Here is an 8,762-nt window from a genome sequence, read left to right as displayed (position 1 = left end):
ACACTAACACAAGTGCGAAAAGTGGTTTTTCAACACTAACACAAGTGCGAAAAGTGGTTTTTCCACACTAATACAAGTGCAAAAGTGGTTTCCTGCACCAACACAAGTGCGAAAAGTGGTTTTTCAACACTAACACAAGTGCGAAAAGTGGTTTTTCAACACTATCACAAGTGCAAAATGTGATTTTTCCACACTAATACAAGTGCAAAAGTGGTTTCCTGCACCAACACAAGTGCGAAAAGTGGTTTTTCAACACTAACACAAGTGCGAAAAGTGGTTTTTCAACATTAACACAAGTGCGAAAAGTGTTTTTTCCACCCGAATACAAGTGCAAAAGTGGTTTCCTGCACCAACACAAGTGCGAAAAGTGGTTTTTCAACACTAACACAAGTGCGAAAAGTGGTTTTCCAACACTAACACAAGTGCGAAAAGTGTTTTTTCCACACTAATACAAGTGCAAAAGTGGTTTCCTGCACCAATACAAGTGCGAAAAGTGGTTTTTCAACACTAACACAAGTGCGAAAAGTAGTTTTTCAACACTAACACAAGTGCGAAAAGTGGTTTTTCAACACTAACACAAGTGCGAAAAGTGGTTTTTCCACACTAATACAAGTGCAAAAGTGGTTTCCTGCACCAACACAAGTGCGAAAAGTGGTTTTTCAACACTAACACAAGTGCGAAAAGTGGTTTTTCAACACTATCACAAGTGCAAAATGTGATTTTTCCACACTAATACAAGTGCAAAAGTGGTTTCCTGCACCAACACAAGTGCGAAAAGTGGTTTTTCAACACTAACACAAGTGCGAAAAGTGGTTTTCCAACACTAACACAAGTGCGAAAAGTGTTTTTTCCACACTAATACAAGTGCAAAAGTGGTTTCCTGCACCAATACAAGTGCGAAAAGTGGTTTTTCAACACTAACACAAGTGCGAAAAGTAGTTTTTCAACACTAACACAAGTGCGAAAAGTGGTTTTTCAACACTAACACAAGTGCGAAAAGTGGTTTTTTCCACACTAATACAAGTGCAAAAGTGGTTTCCTGCACCAACACAAGTGCGAAAAGTGGTTTTTCAACACTAACACAAGTGCGAAAAGTGGTTTTTCAACACTATCACAAGTGCAAAATGTGATTTTTCCACACTAATACAAGTGCAAAAGTGGTTTCCTGCACCAACACAAGTGCGAAAAGTGGTTTTTCAACACTAACACAAGTGCGAAAAGTGGTTTTTCAACATTAACACAAGTGCGAAAAGTGTTTTTTCCACCCGAATACAAGTGCAAAAGTGGTTTCCTGCACCAACACAAGTGCGAAAAGTGGTTTTTCAACACTAACACAAGTGCGAAAAGTGGTTTTTCAACACTAACACAAGTGCGAAAAGTGGTTTTTCAACACTAACACAAGTGCGAAAAGTGTTTTTTCCACACTAATACAAGTGCAAAGGTGGTATCCTGCACCAACACAAGTGCGAAAAGTGGTTTTCCAACACTAACACAAGTGCGAAAAGTGGTTTTTCAACACTAACACAAGTGCGAAAAGTGGTTTTTCAACACGAATACAAGTGCAAAAGTGGTTTCCTGCACCAACACAAGTGCGAAAAGTGGTTTTTCAACACTAACATAAGTGCGAAAGTGGTTTTTCAACACTAACACAAGTGCGAAAAGTAGTTTTTCAACACTAACACAAGTGCGAAAAGTGGTTTTTCCACACTAATACAAGTGCAAAAGTGGTTTCCTGCACCAACACAAGTGCGAAAAGTGGTTTTTCAACACTAACACAAGTGCGAAAAGTGGTTTTTCAACACTATCACAAGTGCAAAAAGTGTTTTTTCCACACTAATACAAGTGCAAAAGTGGTTTACTGCACCAACACAAGTGCGAAAAGTGGTTTTTCAACACTAACACAAGTGCGAAAAGTCGTTTTTCAACACTAACACAAGTGCAAAAAGTGGTTTTTCAACACTATCACAAGTGCAAAAAGTGTTTTTTCCACACTAATACAAGTGCAAAAGTGGTTTCCTGCACCAACACAAGTGTGAACAGTGGTTTTTCAACACTAACACAAGTGCGAAAAGTGGTTTTTCAACACTATCACAAGTGCGAAAAGTGGTTTTTCAACACTAACACAAGTGCGAAAAGTGGTTTTTCAACACTAACAAAAGTGCGAAAAGTGGTTTTTCAACACTAACACAAGTGCAAAAAGTGTTTTTTCCACACTCATACAGGTGCAAAAGTGGTTTCCTGCACCAACACAAGTGCGAAAAGTGGTTTTTCAACACTAACACAAGTGCGAAAAGTGGTTTTCCACACTAATACAAGTGCAAAAGTGGTTGCCTGCACCAACACAAGTGCAAAAAGTGGTTTTTCAACACTAACACAAGTGCGAAAAGTGGTTTTTCAACACTAACACAAGTGCGAAAAGTGTTTTTTCCACACTAATACAACTGTAAAAGTGGTTTCCTGCACCAACACAAGTGCGAAAAGTGGTTTTTCAACACTAACACAAGTGCGAAAGTGGTTTTTCAACACTATCACAAGTGCAAAAAGTGTTTTTTCCACACTAATACAAGTGCAAAAGTGGTTTCCTGCACCAACACAAGTGCGAAAAGTGGTTTTTCAACACTAACACAAGTGCGAAAAGTGGTTTTTCAACACTAACACAAGTGCGAAAAGTGTTTTTTCCACACGAATACAAGTGCAAAAGTGGTTTCCTGCACCAACACAAGTGCGAAAAGTGGTTTTTCAACACTAACACAAGTGCGAAAAGTGGTTTTTCAACACTAACACAAGTGCGAAAAGTGGTTTTTCAACACTAACACAAGTGCAAAAAGTGGTTTTGCCACACTAATACAAGTGCAAAAGTGGTTTCCTGCACCAACACAAGTGCGAAAAGTGGTTTTTCAACACTAACACAAGTGCGAAAAGTGGTTTTTCCACACTAATACAAGTGCAAAATTGGTTTCCTGCACCAACACAAGTGCGAAAAGTGGTTTTTCAACACTAACACAAGTGCGAAAAGTGGTTTTTCAACACTAACACAAGTGCGAAAAGTGTTTTTTTCCACACTAATTCAAGTGCAAAAGTGGTTTCCTGCACCAACACAAGTGCGAAAAGTGGTTTTTCAACACTAACACAAGTGCGAAAAGTGGTTTTTCCACACTATTACAAGTGCAAAAGTGGTTTCCTGCACCAACACAAGTGCGAAAAGTGGTTTTTCAACACTAACACAAGTGCGAAAAGTGTTTTTTCAACACTATCACAAGTGCAAAAAGTATTTTTTCCACACTAATACAAGTGCAAAAGTGGTTTCCTGCACCAACACAAGTGCGAAAAGTGGTTTTTCAACACTAACACAAGTGCGAAAAGTGGTTTTCCAACACTAACACAAGTGCGAAAAGTGTTTTTTCCACACTAATACAAGTGCAAAAGTGGTTTCCTGCACCAATACAAGTGCGAAAAGTGGTTTTTCAACACTAACACAAGTGCGAAAAGTAGTTTTTCAACACTAACACAAGTGCGAAAAGTGGTTTTTCAACACTAACACAAGTGCGAAAAGTGGTTTTTCCACACTAATACAAGTGCAAAAGTGGTTTCCTGCACCAACACAAGTGCGAAAAGTGGTTTTTCAACACTAACACAAGTGCGAAAAGTGGTTTTTCAACACTATCACAAGTGCAAAATGTGATTTTTCCACACTAATACAAGTGCAAAAGTGGTTTCCTGCACCAACACAAGTGCGAAAAGTGGTTTTTCAACACTAACACAAGTGCGAAAAGTGGTTTTCAACATTACACAGTGCGAAAAGTGTTTTTTCCACCCGAATACAAGTGCAAAAGTGGTTTCCTGCACCAACACAAGTGCGAAAAGTGGTTTTCCCTAAGTCAACATCACCTAACACAAGTGCGAAAAGTGGTTTTTTCACACTAACACAGAGTGCGAAAGTCGAGAAAGTGGTTTTCTTCACCTAACACAAGTGCGAAAGTGGTTTCCACACAACAGAGGTGGTTCCACACGAAAAGCAAAGTGGTTTTTCAACACTAACACAAGTGCGAAAAGTGGTTAGTTTCCAACACTAACACAAGTGCGAAAAAGTGGTTTTCAACACTAACACAAGTGCGAAGGAAAGTGGAAGTGGTTTTTCAACACTAACACAAGTGCGAAGTGGTTTTTCACACTAACACAAGTGCGAAAGTAGTTTTTCAACACTAACACAGTGCGAAAAGTGGTTTTTCCACACTAATACAAGTGCAAAAGTGGTTTCCTGCACCAACACAAGTGCGAAAAGTGGTTTTTCAACACTAACACAAGTGCGAAAAGTGGTTTTTCAACACTATCACAAGTGCAAAAAGTGTTTTTTCCACACTAATACAAGTGCAAAAGTGGTTACTGCACCAACACAAGTGCAAAAAGTGGTTTTTCAACACTAACACAAGTGCGAAAAGTCGTTTTTCAACACTAACACAAGTGCAAAAAGTGGTTTTTCAACACTATCACAAGTGCAAAAAGTGTTTTTTTCCACACTAATACAAGTGCAAAAGTGGTTTCCTGCACCAACACAAGTGTGAACAGTGGTTTTTCAACACTAACACAAGTGCGAAAAGTGGTTTTCTACAACACTATCACAAGTGCGAAAAGTGGTTTTTCAACACTAACACAAGTGCGAAAAGTGGTTTTTCAACACTAACAAAAAGTGCGAAAAGTGGTTTTTCAACACTAACACAAGTGCAAAAAGTGTTTTTTCCACACTCATACAAGTGCAAAAGTGGTTTCCTGCACCAACACAAGTGCGAAAAGTGGTTTTTCTCAACACTAACACAAGTGCGAAAAGTGGTTTTCCACACTAATACAAGTGCAAAAGTGGTTGCCTGCACCAACACAAGTGCAAAAAGTGGTTTTTCAACACTAACACAAGTGCGAAAAGTGGTTTTTCAACACTAACACAAGTGCGAAAAGTGTTTTTTCCACACTAATACAAGTGTAAAAAGTGGTTTCCTGCACCAACACAAGTGCGAAAATTGGTTTTTCAACACTAACACAAGTGCGAAAGTGGTTTTTCAACACTATCACAAGTGCAAAAAGTGTTTTTTCCACACTAATACAAGTGCAAAAGTGGTTTCCTGCACCAACACAAGTGCGAAAAGTGGTTTTTCAACACTAACACAAGTGCGCGAAAAGTGGTTTTTCAACACTAACACAAGTGCGAAAAGTGTTTTTTTCCACACGAATACAAGTGCAAAAGTGGTTTCCTGCACCAACACAAGTGCGAAAAGTGGTTTTTCAACACTAACACAAGTGCGAAAAGTGGTTTTTCAACACTAACACAAGTGCGAAAAGTGGTTTTACAACACTAACACAAGTGCGAAAAGTGTTTTTTCCACACTAATACAAGTGCACAAGTGGTTTCCTGCACCAACACAACTGCGAAAAGTGGTTTTTCAACACTAACACAAGTGCGAAAAGTGGTTTTTCAACACTAACACAAGTGCGAAAAGTGGTTTTTCCACACTAATACAAGTGCAAAAGTGGTTTCCTGCACCAACACAAGTGCGAAAATTGGTTTTTCAACACTAACACAAGTGCGAAAAGTGGTTTTTCAACACGAACACAAGTGCGAAAAGTGTTTTTTCCACACTAATTCAAGTGCAAAAGTGGTTTCCTGCACCAACACAAGTGCGAAAAGTGGTTTTTCAACACTAACACAAGTGCGAAAAGTGGTTTTTCCACACTAATACAAGTGCAAAAGTGGTTTCCTGCACCAACACAAGTGCGAAAAGTGGTTTTTCAACACTAACACAAGTGCGAAAAGTGGTTTTTCAACACTATCACAAGTGCAAAAAGTGTTTTTTCCACACTAATACAAGTGCAAAAGTGGTTTCCTGCACCAATACAAGTGCGAAAAGTGGTTTTTCAACACTAACACAAGTGCGAAAAGTGGTTTTTCAACACTAACACAAGTGCGAAAAGTGGTTTTTCCACACTAATACAAGTGCAAAAGTGGTTTCCTGCACCAACGCAAGTGCGAAAAGTGGTTTTTCAACACTAACACAAGTGCGAAAAGTGGTTTTTCAACACTATCACAAGTGCAAAATGTGTTTTTTCCACACTAATACAAGTGCAAAAGTGGTTTCCTGCACCAACACAAGTGCGAAAAGTGGTTTTTCAACACTAACACAAGTGCGAAAAGTGGTTTTTCAACACTAACACAAGTGCGAAAAGTGGTTTTTCCACACTAATACAAGTGCGAAAGTGGTTTTTCCACACTAATACAAGTGCAAAAGTGGTTTCCTGCACCAACACAAGTGCGAAAAGTGGTTTTTCAACACTAACACAAGTGCGAAAAGTGGTTTTTCAACACTATCACAAGTGCAAAAAGTGTTTTTTCCACACTAATACAAGTGCAAAAGTGGTTTCCTGCACCAACACAAGTGCGAAAAGTGGTTTTTCAACACTAACACAAGTGCGAAAAGTCGTTTTTCAACACTAACACAAGTGCAAAAAGTGGTTTTTCAACACTATCACAAGTGCAAAAAGTGTTTTTTCCACACTAATACAAGTGCAAAAGTGGTTTCCTGCACCAACACAAGTGTGAAAAGTGGTTTTTCAACACTAACACAAGTGCGAAAAGTGGTTTTTCAACACTATCACAAGTGCGAAAAGTGGTTTTTCAACACTAACACAAGTGCGAAAAGTGGTTTTTCAACACTAACAAAAGTGCGAAAAGTGGTTTTTCAACACTAACACAAGTGCAAAAAGTGTTTTTTCCACACTCATACAAGTGCAAAAGTGGTTTCCCGCACCAACACAAGTGCGAAAAGTGGTTTTTCAACACTAACACAAGTGCGAAAAGTGGTTTTCCACACTAATACAAGTGCAAAAGTGGTTGCCTGCACCAACACAAGTGCAAAAAGTGGTTTTTCAACACTAACACAAGTGCGAAAAGTGGTTTTTCAACACTAACACAAGTGCGAAAAGTGTTTTTTCCACACTAATACAAGTGCAAAAGTGGTTTCCTGCACCAACACAAGTGCGAAAAGTGGTTTTTCAACACTAACACAAGTGCGAAAAGTGGTTTTCCACACTAATACAAGTGCAAAAGTGGTTGCCTGCACCAACACAAGTGCAAAAAGTGGTTTTTCAACATTAACACAAGTGCGAAAAGTGGTTTTTCAACACTATCACAAGTGCGAAAAGTGGTTTTTCAACACTAACACAAGTGCGAAAAGTGGTTTTTCAACACTAACAAAAGTGCGAAAAGTGGTTTTTCAACACTAACACAAGTGCAAAAAGTGTTTTTTCCACACTAATACAAGTGCAAAAGTGGTTTCCTGCACCAACACAAGTGCGAAAAGTGGTTTTTCAACACTAACACAAGTGCGAAAAGTGGTTTTCCACACTAATACAAGTGCAAAAGTGGTTGCCTGCACCAACACAAGTGCAAAAAGTAGTTTTTCAACAATGACACAAGTGCGAAAAGTGGTTTTTCAACACTAACGCAAGTGCAAAAAGTGTTTTTTCCACACTAATACAAATGCAAAAGTGGTTTCCTGCACCAACACAAGTGCGAAAAGTGGTTTTTCAACACTAACACAAGTGCGAAAAGTGGTTTTTCAACACTATCACAAGTGCAAAAAGTGTTTTTTCCACACTAATACAAGTGCAAAAGTGGTTTCCTGCACCAACACAAGTGCGAAAAGTGGTTTTTCAACACTAACACAAGTGCGAAAAGTTGTTTTTCAACACTAACACAAGTGCGAAAAGTGTTTTTTCCACACGAATACAAGTGCAAAAGTGGTTTCCTGCACCAACACAAGTGCGAAAAGTGGTTTTTCAACACTAACACAAGTGCGAAAAGTGGTTTTTCAACACTAACACAAGTGCGAAAAGTGGTACACAAGTGCGAAAAGTGGTTTTTCAACACTAACACAAGTGCGAAAAGTGTTTTTTCCACACTAATACAAGTGCAAAAGTGGTTTCCTGCACCAACACAAGTGCGAAAAGTGGTTTTTCAACACTAACACAAGTGCGAAAAGTGGTTTTTCAACATTAACACAAGTGCGAAAAGTGTTTTTTCCACCCGAATACAAGTGCAAAAGTGGTTTCCTGCACCAACACAAGTGCGAAAAGTGGTTTTTCAACACTAACACAAGTGCGAAAAGTGGTTTTTCAACACTAACACAAGTGCAAAAAGTGGTTTTTCAACACTAACACAAGTGCGAAAAGTGTTTTTTCCACACTAATACAAGTGCAAAAGTGGTTTCCTGCACCAACACAAGTGCGAAAAGTGGTTTTTCAACACTAACACAAGTGCGAAAAGTGGTTTTTCAACACGAATACAAGTGCAAAAGTGGTTTCCTGCACCAACACAAGTGCGAAAAGTGGTTTTTCAACACTAACACAAGTGCGAAAGTGGTTTTTCAACACTAACACAAGTGCGAAAAGTAGTTTTTCAACACTAACACAAGTGCGAAAAGTGGTTTTTCCACACTAATACAAGTGCAAAAGTGGTTTCCTGCACCAACACAAGTGCGAAAAGTGGTTTTTCAACACTAACACAAGTGCGAAAAGTGGTTTTTCAACACTATCACAAGTGCAAAAAGTGTTTTTTCCACACTAATACAAGTGCAAAAGTGGTTTACTGCACCAACACAAGTGCGAAAAGTGGTTTTTCAACACTAACACAAGTGCGAAAAGTCGTTTTTCAACACTAACACAAGTGCAAAAAGTGGTTTTTCAACACTATCACAAGTGCAAAAAGTGTTTTTTCC

The sequence above is a fragment of the Myxine glutinosa genome, chromosome 1 (genome assembly GCF_964187855.1).
Source record: "Myxine glutinosa chromosome 1, kmMyxGlut1.1, whole genome shotgun sequence".
NCBI lineage: Eukaryota > Metazoa > Chordata > Myxini > Myxiniformes > Myxinidae > Myxine > Myxine glutinosa.
Note: the sequence above shows the minus strand (reverse complement) of the source record.